General features: G+C 45.2%; 1 protein-coding gene across 1 annotated transcript in view; it reads left to right on the forward strand.

Moving 5' to 3' along the window:
• The window catches only part of pacrg (PARK2 co-regulated), a 119,040-nt gene that overhangs the window by 30,225 nt on the left and 72,314 nt on the right, over positions 1-16,501 (forward strand). The window lies entirely within an intron of this gene.

A 16,501-nucleotide genomic window follows, 5' to 3' on the forward strand; every position in this document is an offset into this window, starting at 1 on the left:
GTGTGTGTGGGGAACTAAAGAGAAAAAAAAGAAAAATGGAAAGAAAAAGAGAATGGTAGTAAAAAAATTGCATAGTGAGTGTTAGAGCGAAAGAGAGAGAGAGAGACAGAAATAGAGAAAGAAATAGGGCATGATTAAGGAGAGTGGTCTCTGCGGTGGCACACTCTCTCTCCCTTTTCTCTGTTTTGTGTTAGGTAGTTTGTTGAAGACGCAGCATTGTCATTGTCTTATTTCATGGTAGCAGATGAGTATCTGAGTTTCTGTCCTCATCTACGCAGGCCACAGACCTGTATAAGCTCTGGAGAGAAAATACAGAACATTGGGAGCATCCATCCATCCTCCAGCATCTCTGGGATAGTCATTTGTTTCTGGTCTGTGTTTGTGTGTGTAAATAAAGCACACACACACATACAACACAACACAACACACGTACACACACACGCACACACACACGTACGCCCTCACACAAAGCACCAGGCTATATTTCTTGCCTTAAGGAGGAATGTTCAGTAATTTGTGTGTAGATGGATGAGCAATAGAAGACGGTAGCAGTGCGTTGCCAGCCGTGACTCTAACCTCAATCTGGGTCTGACCTGACCCAGCAGTATTGCTAAATCTGACTTGTTACATGACGGGTGCTCAGTCTCACCTTGCCTCGCTGAGACAACCTCTGGCCGCAATCTGGGTGTCTTTGTCAGCTCAGAGCGGCCCGGCCCCCAGAATTGCTGAGGTGGTGGATTTTCCTCTCCTCCCTCACTCAATCTCTACCTCCCTCCCTCCTTCCCTCCCAGCAGATCCAGAGATCAGCATTTTTTTTTCTTTGCTGTCACCCATTCACACCTCCTTGGGCCAGAGGCTCCCTCAGCATTGAGGGAGTCTAGAGTCTAGAGCAGGAAAAACCCCCGGATCATTCCCTCACTGGCAATTAGCACCTCACAGACACCTCCCTGTATCCCACTCAATGACCTGACACAGGCAAAAGGGAGTAAAAAATGACTGAAAGTAAAGTATGACAAGAAAGAGGAGGGGAATGATGAGAAAGAGAGAGAATAAAACATACACACACAAGGACTTGATTAAGTGGTCTTTTAAATGCGCGAGCGGGCAGCAATTCAGCAGCTCTTTAGTCTCAGGAGGACCTGTCTCAATTACCCTAATGAGGCAGAGTGACTGGCTTCCCAGGAAGGCTATTGGAGGCAGGGAGCCCTGTAAGGCCATACAGGAGAGGCTGGGGGAGCAAGGGGCTTGCTGTGTGTATGTGTGTGTGTGTATGACGTACTGGGTGTGGATGCCCTGTGAAGTTAAATGGAGCGTGCCGGGCTCCCAATGAGCCGGTGTTAGCCAGCGGACTGACACACAGTGACCTCCCACTGCGCACATCTTTCTCATCTAGGCTGTCAGGGAACGACAGTTAACCCCGGCCTGCCCTGAACCTTGGCCCTCTCTAAGCCAATACTTAGCTTCAATAAAGGCCCAGTGCGGAGAATGTCTGTGTCACAATATGTAGGCCTATCTCTATTCTTGTCCCGGCTCATAAAGGCAGAATAAAATCATTTTGAGCTTGTGACCAGGAAAGCCTCAGTGGCGTTATGAGCTACAAGTCACACGGTGCAGGGTTAGCTGTTCAAACCGTCATAATTTTTCTGATACAGTACAGCGGGCTTGTTGTTTCCTGACACAAGGTAATGGAACCGGCCTCTGTGCTGTATATTACCTTTCCCCCCTCGACAAATGCACAAACATGCCACAGAATACGCTATTGTGGAAGCTATCAGCACAGTGTCATCATCACCATTACCCTCATGTCCGCAGCATTCCCCTTCACATGACATTCCATTAGCAAGGCAACACACAGCTACTCAACACCTTGTGGCCCTCAGGAATACATGTCAACATAAGAGCACTAGGCTTTACAATTACAGTCCTTCCTTTTCATACAACCCTTCTCCAGTGACAACCCCATATTAGGCTACCATATCACCCTATGCACACTGTATTCGGGTTATATTATTCACTGTCAAATAAATAACAAGATGTGGATCATAACTAATCTGTTATTGTAAATGTCTTGTGATCTATCAAACGCTATGTTTTCTGGAGATGAAATAGTGGATGCATATTTCACATCAAGTGGCGTCAGTTGCTATTCCTACGCTTGATTTCTAAATGATTGATTTCTTTGGAGTGCTGTCCCCAACCAGCAATTGTTTTTTGTTTTTTTTCAGCCTTATTTTTTAGCCCTGTTTTGTGCTGCTGGACAGGGAGTTATTGTGAGGCCAAAGCCCTCACTGATAGCCATGTCACCTTTCACTTTCAATTGCTACAAAACAACTGGAATCATTTGTCATTGTTTCTGGACCACTGAGTGAAATATCACTCATAGGCCTCAGAAATGTTGAAATTGAAAACGCACATTGGCACCCAGCGCCTTTGTCTCATATCTCCTCGCTCTCTTCCCTCTTTCCTCTACACTCTCCGTCATACAGAAGAAATGGCTTCCATTTAGACACTCCTAACGGCCTCTCTTAATGGCTCTTTGTCATAAAAGTTATTTATGACAGGATTCATTTTAATCCGTCAGTCTGGGACAAATCTCTGCCCAGGAAATGGCTATTCCAAAAGGCTGTAGCCTGTCACTGCCTACTAGAACGCTCCTCCTCTTGAAAAGAAAAAAAAAGTCCTAGACCAAGGCCAGGGATGATTTAGCTTATTGGCATTAACTTGGGGTTTGAATTGCAATGCAGCTGGCAGAGCTTGGCTTTACGTGTGAAAATGTCAATAGCCAAGAGTGCTGCGTCTCCCTTGTCAGCACTGACGGAAGACCAACGGCCAGCCAGGCCGCCATTTGTCTTCCTGAGTGAGTTTTCTAATAACCGTAATGGCTGTGGCAATAAATTACCACCAGCCTGTCAGGGAGAACATAGTGCAGCATTTAAATCTAACAAAGAACCCCCACTCCCCCCCCTGCTTTACCACGTTTTTATTTTTAAAACTTACTAACTCCCCCATTCCCCTAAGGAGCACTTGAGCTAATAGTGAATAGCCAAGCCCTGTTGCAGAGCTCAAGTATATCACATCCTAAGTGGACAGAAAATCCTTGGCTCTCCCTTTCCTCCAACACTCGTTAGAATATTTAGCAGTTCCATGGCAGATTTTTAAATGTAAAGCCTTTCGTAGTTTAATTATCAGTTCACTGTTTGAATTATGCAACAGTGTCCGAACTGCATTGGTCACCTGTCTGATGAGCTCTCACTTTAGTGAAGTAACAAATTCAGGCTGACAGCTGATTGGAACGAGACGTCATATTACCCTTGACCCCGTCATCATGTGCCCTTGTGCAAGCCAGTGTTTTTCCATCCTCCTCCCATGGAGTTGACTGCAGTCCCTCTGTGAGATGAGCGCGCTCGGTAATTGGAGCAGCGGGAGGCGATTTGTTCCCGTCCTTTCCTTCAGTAGCAGCAGTTTGCCGGTGGGCAGCCCATGGAGCGATGCCATCCTGCCATTTGTCAGACAGGGTGCAATTTCCCGGTCATCTGTTTCCATCCATAACTGAGGGTGAGAAAAAAAATGGTGAATGATGGAGACTTTAATATGGCTCCTCATACTGTAGCAGCTTACTCCTGGTAGCTACAGGCCAGACTCACGCACTCTCACCCACCCGGCAAATACCACACTGCACAGTGCTCATACTCTTCAAATGCTCACTATTTACAAGTGACGCATTTCCCAGTAATGTAGGGCTCTGCTGATTTTTTGTTAGCAGACCTGTGGTGGATGGAGGTTACTGTGCCTCTGGGAGGGCGTGTCATGTTGAAATGAAAGCTGCCTTACATGAAAGATTTGCCCCTTAGCGACAGGCAGGAGATTCCAGTCATTTTTGGCTTATACTTTAACCTCTTGTTACTGTAGCTCCCTGAGGCAACATGGATGCTTGGGCCTCTATTTCAACATCTCCCTGTGACTGACCTGAAAAGAGGCCACAGGTTATGGTTTAGCCTAAAGAATTAACTTTGAAACAGGCCTACTTAGTATTTTAGTGTTGGGTAATACACGGTACTCTGTGTATTCAGGGCTATTTTCAGCAGCAGTTTAAAACCAGTGTGACAAACTAATCTGCCTCACTATCTATCAAGGCTCTTCTTAGCGAGGCAGCATAAAACAAAGAAACCCTGCAGTGTGCAGCCATGCAGCATGACAAGCATACAAACTCTGCTTCCAACAACTTGGCCGCTCACACAGTCCCATCTACCCATTTACCAAAACCAATTATTTTTTCAATCCAAAGGTGCACCTGATACCTCCCCCATCAGACTGAGACAGCAGGGACAGAGAGGACCTCTAAAGAAGAGCAATGGGTGGTATGAGCAGTGCTGCTTCGAATTTAGGAAAGGAAGAGGTGTAATTTTGTAATCACAAATTGCCGTCCTTTGTAGCCATGCTTTGGTGCGATCTGCGGGTCTGGAGAGGCAGGTGCCGTACGAGGGAAGGCAGCTGCTCAGCCTTTCTTCCCTCCCTGCAGTAAAGGACTTCCTTTCAAAGGAGCCAAATGTATATTCTTTCAGCCAGTCAAAACGGAGTCACTGGAGTTCACTTGGGGCCTCAGATAAGATTGGGCAGGTGCTTAGGATGTCAGTTGAGTTCGCACACAAATATCTTCTATTCTCCCTTTATCAGGAATTAGGAACCAATGAATGAATCGTTTTTCTTTTTGCCTTATTCTTTGTCATTTTTGTTGATTTCTTCCACTTGACTCTATTCACCAGCTTCAGTGTGCCTATGCTTTCTTATCTAAGGACACATGGCTTTTAAAAGAATTCCAAAGTAGACCAGTGCCATTTGTGTTGAGGCTTTTCTTGAATGTTTTTCTAATTGAGTGCTTTATCTGGAGGACTGAGCGTAGCCTATTTCAGTAAGAAGAAAATTACAAATATAGAAAAACAAATCACATAGCTATTTCAGATGTTACTCTACTGTAATTGACTTTGATTTCAAGGGATGGATTCTGATGGTGCTTTATAGATGTATCTTTGGTTACAACACTGTGGTGATAGCTGACAATTACCAGCGCAGCATTGTTAGTTTCAAAGCCAGGAGAACAACAAGAGAACGTTATATCATGGTATACTGCAACTCCTTCCATGGCTGCAAGTTCGGGGGAAAGACTTTGAGAGAGCGTGCTTTCAGAAGGCCCAGGATCTAAAAGGAAAGACATTCCAAGCTACTGCTAAAGCTTTAACGATGCACTGTGTACGACCCCCAGACGAGATTGATCAATAAGTCACCGCAATGAAGTGGCACATCGATTACACCAATGACAGGGCATTTACAGGTTTAATCTGTATAATGAGGGTAACCTTTTTCTTTCAGCCACCTCCATTCTCCCTGGCATGGGCCTTCTCAAGGCCACCAGGGACCAGAAAGGGGGGGTTGGGGAGGGGGTGAGAGAAGATGAATTGGGAGGGGGTGGGGGCTGGGGGGAGAGACAGGACAGAGGGTGGAAGGTGAAAGGACATGAGATGATGCAGAATGCATAGGAGAGGAAAAGAGACAAGAAAAGAAGCAAAGAGAAGAGAGCAGACAGGTGTATGTGACACCTGGGCCTGTGTTTCTGTCACGGCTGTAGCTGAGATAGTAGTGCAGGGGGAGCGTCATCATTGGCACACATTCGTATGCAGTGTAGAGAGGCCACCCATGATTAATGTGTGTCATGGGTAACTTGAGGCTCCGCAGGCTCTTTAGCATTTACAGTGTGTCCTCCTCCTCATGCCTTCACAGCCTTTCCCGAGCCTGAACAGCTTCTTCTCCTCTTTCCTTATGTCCTATAGGAGCAGAAACAGCTTCCTTTCTCTGCCAGCTTCCTCAGGTTCCTACTTAGGCCTGCAGTGAGGGATGTTATTCCAATTATCATATCACTAGTCTACACAGAGGCACACTAGCTATGATTCCCTTCTTCTTTCCAGACAGTAGTTGAAACATTGACGCTTGCGATTCTCTTCTCTTGTACTAAACTTCTCCATGCTATATCCAGCCCAACACCACAGTTTTTTTTCTTCTTAGCCACAATCTGCTTTGTGACATTGACATAAATGCCAATTAGCCTATATGCTTATCATTGAAACACAGACTATGCTTGGTCAGGACTCTCGGGGGCTTTCAATGTGAATGTGCTTCTCACCTACACACAACTGGGGCTTTTAAAAAAGGCTCATTCACACTTGTGGAAGGCATCCGCATTAGTCAGCTGCCTTCTGCATTTTTGAGTGTGAAAGCTTGCGGACCTATCCAGATGACACACTATCCGGTTGCATCCAGTAGAATGTTTATTTCTATAGTAAGAACCAAGAACAATACCGTTTTCAAGTTGCAACTAAAGCTAAATGCATGACAGTATGGATTGTGCATTGCGAACCAACACAGAAACCCTCATATTACTTGATATTTATGGGAACGGCAACATTCAAAATAAGATGAGATTTTGTGTAGATAATCGGCTCATATAGCCTATGTAATTCAACCGATTATTATTTGGTAGTGCGGGTCAAGTCCAAGGATTCTGGAATTCAAATGATGAGCATGTAGTGTGAAAGCACAGCGGGACAAACCATATGGATTCAGATCCATATTTGGAAGGCTAGTGGTGAATGAGAGCATTAAGTGATTAGGCCTCTGAAAACGGTTTGCTGAAGAAGCCACAGCATTGGCAGAAGTGTTTCCCCCGTGGATGGCTGCAAAAAATGTCTCAGGGGCACAAAGTGCTCTGAACGCGTTGTCAAGGGAATATTACTCTAGTGTTATGATGTGTTTTTATTCTGTCAGCCTTTCCCTCAGGGGAAGGAGCCCCACTCACAAGTGTGCTGCCAGCTGGTTCACTCCCCCAGAAAAGCTTCGACATGGACACGCAGACACAAACAGGCAGACACAGACGCACACACGCACACAGCATCACCTTCAGTATGCTTGAGGCCAGGGCCGAGTTAAATGCTGCTTTGCCAGTCCGTCCCTGCGTCTCCTCCCTCCTCCGCTCTCCTCTCCTCCCCTCTCCCCATCTCTTTGTCTCCCAAGGACAAGGAGACCCACCGCACCACGGGATGCCATTTATCACCGCAGGAACAATTACTGGAGACATTTCATTGTCAGAAAATTTCAAGCCAATTCTTCCTCCCATCTCTCTCTCTTTATCTTCCTCTTCCTCCTCCTCCTCTCTCTCTTTCTTTCACTCTCGCCCTCCCCCCTGCCCCTCCTTTCTCCCTTCCCCTGCACTCGCTCTTTGCATGGCTCCCAATGAGCTCTATTGCAGGTCAGACTCCCATTAGCCCGGGCCCATCACTATAGATTACAGCATAGAGGCGGCGGAGCACTGTATTATATCTCATCTAAGGGCCCTGACAGACTTTTCTCCCTCCGTTTCTAACAATGGGATCCTCTTTTTCCTGGGGAAAGCCATGGAAAATTGCCTCTGATATCTCCAGCCCCGTGCCTTAATGAAGCCTTTCAACATGGCGCGGTGTGAAGGGGAAGGAAGAGAGTCAGTTGTCCAATCTCCCAGTGTTCTGTTTGATCACACATGCAGCCCCAGCCTCAGTAGAGCAGAGCAGGGAGGGATTTGAATGCCAAATGTGGATGAGATATGTAATGCTTTGCTTTTCCTCATGCTTTTTTTTTCTTGACAGTTTCGGTTTGCTTTCTTGTGCGTGTGCATGTGTGTGCATTTCATCCCTGTGACTCCATGTCTGCACTGCAGCAGCATTATGAAAAGTGTGGTAAAGTAAAGGTTATATGCTCATGAGTCACTTGACACTGTGAGCCTCCTCTCTAAAAGAGTGGGAATGAAGCTTACTGCACACAGAGCACGGTGCTATATTGCGTCGCCCAGTGAAAAGGTCAATGTGAGTCTTTGCTCCCCTCCCTAAACCAGCAAATCAGGAAATGCTGGGTTTAGCTCTGGACTGACTGACTCACTTACTGACTGACCTATGCTTTGCCTCTAAGCTAGTTCAACTTGTTTTCAAAGCATGTCACAGTTTTTTCTAAGCTGTATTTAAGTTAGTTATGTCATGGCAGTGCGTTGATTATAGGTTTAAACAATATAAAATTTGCGGCCTGATAAGCAGATTCACCCAAGTTTGAAGCAGCACCACATTGCAAGGCACGCTTGACTTCCATTGGTGCAGAATGGGAATCAGCTCTTAGTGTCAAATGTGTCAAATGTGCTGTGATTTATCTGTGACTGCTCATATGATCACTATTAGATCATTTTTAATGACTAATGACATTTGAAAAGTGCTTGGCTCTGTGCTAAGAGATAGAGGGCAAATTACCCCTCCCCAGTACAGTGCCCTATTCTCCCTGTGGTGATAGCAGCAGGTCTCAGTGGGGTTTGAAACCTTGTATTGAGTATGTGTGCGTGCATGCGTGCGTGTATATGTGTTTGCATACATCTGTGGCACTGAGTGAGCTGGTGGAGACCCCAGGGCAGTGCCTGAGGGCTGCTCAGTGGGCTCTGACATGTCCTTGACAGCCTCCACTCACTGGCTTCAACATTGTTTGACCTGGGCACCAGAAGAGGGAAACTATCTCTCAGGACTGGCCCATAGCCACAGCTTAATCCAGGTCTAAGGATAGACACACACACACACACACACACACACACACACACACACACACACATACACGTACAAAATGTATAGACGTACACAAATGCCCACAGACACACTGATGACGCACTCCATGGTTTGGGGTTAATAGGTTGCTGTTGTCCTTCTCTCTCTCTCTCTCTCTCTCTCTCTCTCTCTCTCTCTGTCTTTCTCTCTCTCTTTGTCTATCTTTCACTCTGCAATAATTCATCGACAGATGGAGCCTGACAGGGCACAGGGGTAACCTGTTTGGGAAGAACAGGTTCCAGATTCTAGGGTGGCCCCTTGGGCTGTAAACTGCCTGGAAGTAAAAGCATCTTGCTGCTGTGGTCAATGCCTGGCTGTTGTAGTAGACAGTTTTTAACCAAATCCTGGGAGAGATAAGCTTGTTGTTGGGATGAACTGAGGGGGGAATGAGAGGAGGGGAGAACAGAGGAGGCCAAGAGCATAACATGAAGGGAGTAAGAGAAGAGGGAGAGGGGAACAGAGGGAAACAAAGGTGGATAAGAGAGAGGCAGAAATGGTAAGGTGGAGTTGAGAGAGAATGGATTGTTAGAGATAGTTAACAGATAGTGAAAGGAGCAGTCTGGGTCTGCAGCCATTGGCTGGCTGTTGGTTCTTAGAGGGGGTCACTTAGTTCTAGGAGCCACAGCTGGTTTTCTGCGGCCAGACGCCCTAGGGAACTCTCAGACATTCCTACTGGTCTGTCTATAATAACTCTGTGCTGACATGGGTTAAAAAGGGCCAGAGAGATAGAAGGAGTCATAGATCTGGCATGCCTATACAAGTGAATGGGAATAGAATTTGAGAATTGACCGTCTGTCTGGTGTCTATGGTGAATACTGTGACTAAAAACAAAGAGAAAATAAAATTGAGTGCAGGCTGTTAGATTCAATACGGCCTGCAGCTGCTCTACTTTCAGCATACAGCCCACAGTACTTTAACTCAAGTGGAAATTTCCAGTACTGTTCAGTGCAATTACCCTAACCTTTAGGCAGATTTAATTCTGAGGTTTGCCAGACAGTAGACACTTTTGGTTTTGTTAGTCTTCTTTGTAGCTCTTTTAATTTCCATCTCAGATACTGAATCCGAGAATAGACACAAAACACAAACAAACCATGCAGAGTTTAATATCACTGAGAGGGCTAGAACAATGATTTAGAACCACTAAATAGATGCTCCACATAATCAACTTTGCATCTTTGATGTGAGTCATTCTCCAGAGTGGGCTGGCTTTCAAATGTAAATTTGCCTGCAAACTTAAATCATTTAGTCCATTTTACTTGAAGCGTATCTTTGACAACAATAAATCACAAGGTTGCTGCATCCATTAGCAAATTGGCTCTGCAGTAGATGGAAGAACAGGGAGAGAGAGAGAGAGAGTGCGGCAGCAGTCTTTTATAATCAACAGTAGCAGCTACAGAGCTACAGTAGCCAGGCACTGCGGCACACAGACACCCATAAACCTCTGGTCCCATACATCACAACAATAGGCCCATTGATTGGCTGGCCTGGACAGTGGGTGGGAGGCGTTGGCTCTAAGTGATGCGTGCCACAACTAGCTCTGCAGCTAGCTTTGACGAGCCCTTGTTCCTTTCTGTGCCCCCCTCTCACTCACAGCCCTCTCAGTGTGTCCGTGAGAAGCCCACCAAGGATCTTTCAATGGCCGTCCTTCATGCCTCACAGTTTGCAGCAGGCACACACACTCTCTCTGCCTCGGCCGCTCTCCATCTCATCCCCATTCTGTCACTCTCTCACACACACTCACTCACCGAGACGCTGGCCTTGTCTTGCCTCTCTCTCGGCTTTTATTGTATTTGGATAAGTGCAGGCTACAGTATGTCCAGTCTTTTCAGAAACATGTATTAGACAGAATAGCCGGGGCTTTCATGAGCACAAGGAGCGAGACAAGAGGAGGAGAAATGGGGCCAATTAGAGGCCTGGAGCTAACACTGTCTTCTGATGCTGCTGGTCTGGGCCGGAGCAATGTGTGTGTGTGTGTGTGTGTGTGTGTGTGTGTGTGTGTGTGTGTGTGCGTGCGTGCGTGCGTGCGTGCGCGCGTGTGCGTGCGTGTGTGTGCAGGTGGATTGTCTGCAGGCTCTGTACCGGAGGTGATGAGAGAAGAAGAGAGACCAAGAAATCCATTATTTCTATTTTGGTGTCCAACATGACTGGAAGCTGGCTGAAATATGAATTATGGAAATGACTGTAGGGGTTCTCTAGCCCACAGGCTTAGCCGCGGAACCCTTCTCTCCTCTAGTGATCAGATATGATACCGAAAGGCGGTTACTGGCGGTTGATTTCCTTCTCTCTCTCTCTCTCTCTCTCTCTCTCTCTTTCTGTGCCTAAAAGAAGGCTTAAAACTAGGCCTAAGTGAAGTGGTTATTTATAATTTAGGGCGTTTCATATTAAAACTTTCGAAGATACTGAGTGGGTGTATGTCTGCTTTGACCAGAGATGACCATTTAAATCTTCCAAATGGACAAGAAGCGGTGCCGTTTCATTTCTGTGATGAAATTAACGGAGCTGAAGTGGCCGTTGAAGTGAAATAGGCATGTAACAGAAAAGAAGGAAAACTGTATAGAAAAGCATACCATGGACATTTTCTCACACTGTGATATGCAATAAAATCGGATTGCCCAACTCTACATTCTGTATGATCAAAGCCAGCAGATCAAACAACTCAACAGGCAGAGAAGTGAGTTACCTATCTTAAGGCTTGAGGAAATGTAACTGAAAACTTGGAATCACTCATACACGGTAGAGAGGAAATGTCTAACTGCTCACTGGAGAGCGCTTCTAGGGTTGGCCAACAGTATTTGTCATCATTGTTTGAGTAGAGAAGCTTGTGTACTGTTACAGCTCTTTGTTGAGTTGTTCCTGCATCCTCCCTGAATTCACAGACTACCTATCTTTACAGCCTTAACCACATCCCTGCTAATTAACAGGACAATAAACATGCTGGCTCCCATTAACTGTGGCGGCTGCTGCATATTTCCCCAGACAGACTCTGACTTGTAGATAGGGGCTCTCTCTACTGCACAGTATGTTAATCAGCCTACCTCGCCTGCAGCTCTCCTCTCTTCTCCCCACTCTGTCTCCTCTCTCTCTTTTCAAAGTCAAGTAGGAGACCCTCCCCTCACCCTTCCCCAGGCCCAACCCTATCTCCATCTCCAGGTAGCTTAATCTTTCTCCAGTGGAGAGCTTTGCCACTTTACTGGGGTGCTCACCAACCAATTATGAGCCATTTCAAGTGGAGGGCTCATCAGGTTGGTGTCACTAGGAGTGAAAATACCTGCTTCCTCTTGACCTTTTGATTGTCCTGTTGCATCAGGTGCTAAGACAAACAAGAAAAGCTGGAGTGAGTCTATCAGGCTTAGAATGACCAAGGCTGCGTTCACACATAGCATTTTTTGATGTGAAAAAAGCGCTGCCTGGAGAGCTTTTTGTGAGGAGAAATAAAAAGCGGATCACGGCAACGTCACCTGACATTAGCTGATCAGCTACTAGCTCACTAACCTGCTGGTTAGCACGTCTAGCAGACAAAACAGTGTTGTGCAACAAGCAAAGGCTTACCAGATATTTCCAATACATGTCCAGTATAATCTATACTGCCTTTAAGATCGCTGTTGCAGTGTTGGAAATTCACTTATATTATTATATTCACTTAATGTCCGATTTCTCCACCGGCACTTTCACTTTCTCCATATTTGTTGTTGCTATGGGAAACGGCCAGCATCTATGTGATCGCGATTGGTCGGCTGTGCGATTGTGCGCCTTGCGGCCGCTTCCCGTTGCTTTTGATGAGAAACGCGCGCTGGCGGTTGGGGAAAAAACGCTATGTGTGAACGCAGCCTAACTCATCATCATCAGCGTGGAACAGCGTAGCCATCCTTAAAGTCTGTGCTGCAAGTGCAAGGGAGTGTGCCTCAGCTCTGGAAACACTTTGGGCTTTATGTGGCGTGGAACCTCTTTATTTCTGAGGGGAGCGTATTGCAGTAATCCGACCTGCAGATAATAAGACGCCATGTCATAAATCCTCTCAGAAAACTAAAGCAGTTAGGCTCATATTTGCTCATTCCGTCAGGGCACACACTGTTTGCTGCTCAGAGGGGATTGTCTCCATTCTTTCCCTTTTTTTTTATAAGACTGAAACTCATAAAATAGTCAAACACTTTAAATATCAACCTGCCCTCATACACACAGAGCAGACACCCACCCGGCCTCCAACGCAGTTCGAATGTGAACTTGGTAAACAGAGATTGTCCCTTAGAGGGTCAGAGTCAGGAGCATTATCATAAGCAACTGTCAAATTTTGTCTTTGCATTGTTAAGCAGAGAGAAAAAAGAACAGAGCATGATTTAATTAAAGCTGGGCTGAAGGCACCAGGAGGAATTAAAAAAAAAAATAATAAAACAAAAAAGAACAGAGAATAGAAGTTAATAAAGTAGCACAAGTGAGTGCACTGTGTGTGTGCGTGCTGTTGTTATCAGCCCAGTTGAAGAATTAAGATTTTACCTTTGGGCGGTTAGAACAGCGGTGGGCTGTGTGGGTGCCCAGCTGCTGGTCGGAGACAGGCAGTAGTTAGGCATGCCAATCTGGTGGCCTCGTTCAGCCTGCCAGTCTGCCCAGATCTTCGGGGCTGCCCGCTAGCCCCCTCTGCTTTGCTGCGCTCTGGCAGAAGGGCTAATTAAAACAGGGCTAAATTAACAACACATTCACTGCCTAGCCTGCCTTGCCTGTTTGACTCCCTCCTCCTTGGCTTGGTTTTCTGTACCTCAGTGCACACACACACACACACACAAACACACACACACTGCTCCTCCCTTTCCTCCTCATCCTCCATCTCATTGAGGCTGCCTACTGCGGGAACATGTGTTTACCTCAAGGGGTTTTATGGCAATTATGTTCTTGTGCTCTCTCTGCCCGTTTTGTTTTCCACTTATATGTTTATTTAATTGGCATTCTGTGTGCTGCAATTCTATTAGTTTCTGAAAAGGTCAGGGTCATAGGGGAATGGCTCCTGGCAGACTACCTTGTGTAACAGAAAGCTCAAACTGCTCCATGCATAGACAGACATTGTTGAAAAGGGCCATGGTGGAAGTGGGTTCAAGACCTTTGAGCAAGACAATTAAAAGTAATTGAGGTTCAGGATTCTGATCAATCTTTAGAAAGTGCCTTCTGCCTACACTGCACAGAGGATCTATCTTATTCATAATTTCTTTATGAAATCTGTAACATAGCAGTTGAATCAAAGATTAAATACATACAAAGTGTTTACTTTGACTACCATCTTGTCCTGAATTAACAAAATTTAATTGTTGGCTGGTAATATCTGACTGTTTTTACAGATGTGGTGAAAGGCTGAGTCACTGAGAAAAGCTTAAGTGGCAGCACTCAGATATTAGGCCTAAATCTTGCAGAGATGCCGTGAGGCACCTTTCTGCTGTCAGGTCAGACGTCACAGTCCAAATTACCCAGGAATTTTGAAGTATTTAAATTTTAAACTCCCATAAAGTGGCCTACATGGCCATGGCTGCATTTGGCTGTTAATAATGAATGAAGATGAACAGATCAGCATGTGTAATGGGAACTTGGCTGGAGACATGGAGTGAGCTGGCTGGGTATTTCAGAGTATCTGTCAGCGTGTCTGCTGACCCCGATGAACAGCATGACAAAATTAGCCAAGATGAGATACAGACACTTGATGGAGGCCAGACTTGACAAGCCTTCAGTATGTTTGCATAGTGTAGAACTATGAACTACACTAGTGGACCATCAGCAAGTAAGCTTTAGTCTACAGCAAGGCTTCTTAAACTTCTCAGCCCTGAACCCAAATCATTAAAACATAATAGCACCATTTCCATTTGTAGACTAATCTGAAACAGGATTGAAACCCCTTTTAGGCCACACTTTGTTTAAGAAATATTTGTATTGCACATGTAGGATGACGTAGTGCTGAGACACACAGTACAAATGCAGCAGCCTAGAGAAAGGGAATAATAGAAAAGCCACGCACCAGATAATGTTTGAGTGAGTGTGCATGCGTATATGTTCATTTTTTGCAGCTCTGCCACCTTCCCTACCTTTTTACTCTGTCAGTCTTTTTTTTTCCTCCATCATCCACCTCTCTCTCTCTGCGGATGGTGCTGATTATGGTTAATTATGTTGATGAATGGCAGTGCTGAGGGTACTCCATCAGCATTTCATAATCTCTCTCCTCTCTCCGCTCTTTATCACAGCTAAGCCGAGCCAGTGTGCAGAATGGAGCGCATGGTGACACTACTCAAATACTCTTATTTGTCAGAGTTAGATTTAGGCCTCTTACAACTCAAGTCTCTCTACTGAACTCCAAAATAATACAGTCTTTGTACATCTGTCAGAGGGCGAGTGCTTGCTGTTGCAATTAAATGGAAGTCCAGAAGAACAATAACTGTGGCTGTGCTCTGTAAGTGGGACTCCAAATAGAGGCTTACTTGTAAAGCTACTGTTAATGTTGGTTAACAGCTACAGTTTAGACAAGGGCATGCAAAATTATTTTTCTGTGGAAAAGAAAAAAACACTGTTCGGCCACTTATGTGGTAGTGTCAGTGTTTCCTCTGTAATTTGTTTGATGCAGTGGTCACTGAGGCTAATTTTAGTAATGGCTCCACATCCGTCCCTGTTTTGATTCCAGTTTTAGCTGTAGTGCAGGCTTCACCATAAAATCCGCCCATATTTAGAGAGGGCTACCTTATTTTTGATAATTCTAAACATTTGGTGCTATACTAGTTTCTCTTTTGGAGAAAATTGAGCTAGATTATAGTGTTTTTTTCTGCTTTTCTTTAGCAGTGGTAGCATTTTTCTTGTTGTGGTACTGCTGAGTGAAAATAAAGTAAACATTACACACACTTATTTGTGAGCAGCCTAGCCTGACAGTCCCTTGGTGTCCCTTGGTTAGACAAGGTTAGTCTTTAGCCATAACTATTCATTCACTCTCTGATATTAGTTCCCAACAGTTTCTCCTCTTGTAGTCTTACTTTTGCCCTTTTGGTGGGCACATATTTCTGGAGAAAACAAATAAGTAGAATGAATTGCAGACAATCCAAGCTACTATTTTAGAATGGAATGAGTGCTCTTATGACATTGCACTTGAATGTGCACTCTAACATTCAAGCAGGGATTATGCCCCATCCCCAACCCGCCTCTGACTTAATTGGCTTAGATGAATATCTAAAGGGCTAAAGCTGGGTTTAAGCCATGCAATTAGTAGAGCACTGTTATTGAATTTGCGAGAGTGCCAGGAATACTGATGGTGTGTCATAAACAACCTTTAAATCATATCCCATATATGACCGATACTTTACATACTGTAAAATGTTTATTTATAGAAAAGGGAGAGCGAGAACGAGGGAGTCAGTGTGAGAAAATTGCCCGAAATTCAATATGCTCTCCAATTATCATGTGTAATAGCCTGTAAAATCCTAATATCTATTCAGCCACTTGGAAAGGCACAAGAAATGGCCCGGCCACTTAGCCCACTTTCTCTGGCCCCTTCCTGGCCATGACAGACGGCCCTGTCTGGAGAGCAGAAAGAAATAATATAAGTCATATTTCATTCAAAGGCTCCTCCATGTATCCTCATTCTTTCTGATTAACTGACTTTTCCCCCCTTCTTCATCTTTCCAATTTCTCCAAAGCCCTATTGGTGATTACCTCTGGTGAACCTGTAACCCCCCTCTACCCCCCGTACCCCTCCCATCCCCACGCTCTGTCTCCCTGAGAACTAATACTGCTGCATCCTGGAGGTCAGTTGCACTGTAAGAATACCATTCCCTTACTTATTTTATCACCATTTGGTCCTAGTTATTGCCTACATTAGAAAATTG

Source organism: Centroberyx affinis, unplaced genomic scaffold (genome assembly GCF_046629955.1).
Source record: "Centroberyx affinis isolate AG114_WGS23_722 - 3 ecotype Tasmania unplaced genomic scaffold, CSIRO-AGI_Caff_v1 ptg000689l_1, whole genome shotgun sequence".
NCBI classification, from domain to species: Eukaryota; Metazoa; Chordata; class Actinopteri; order Beryciformes; family Berycidae; genus Centroberyx; species Centroberyx affinis.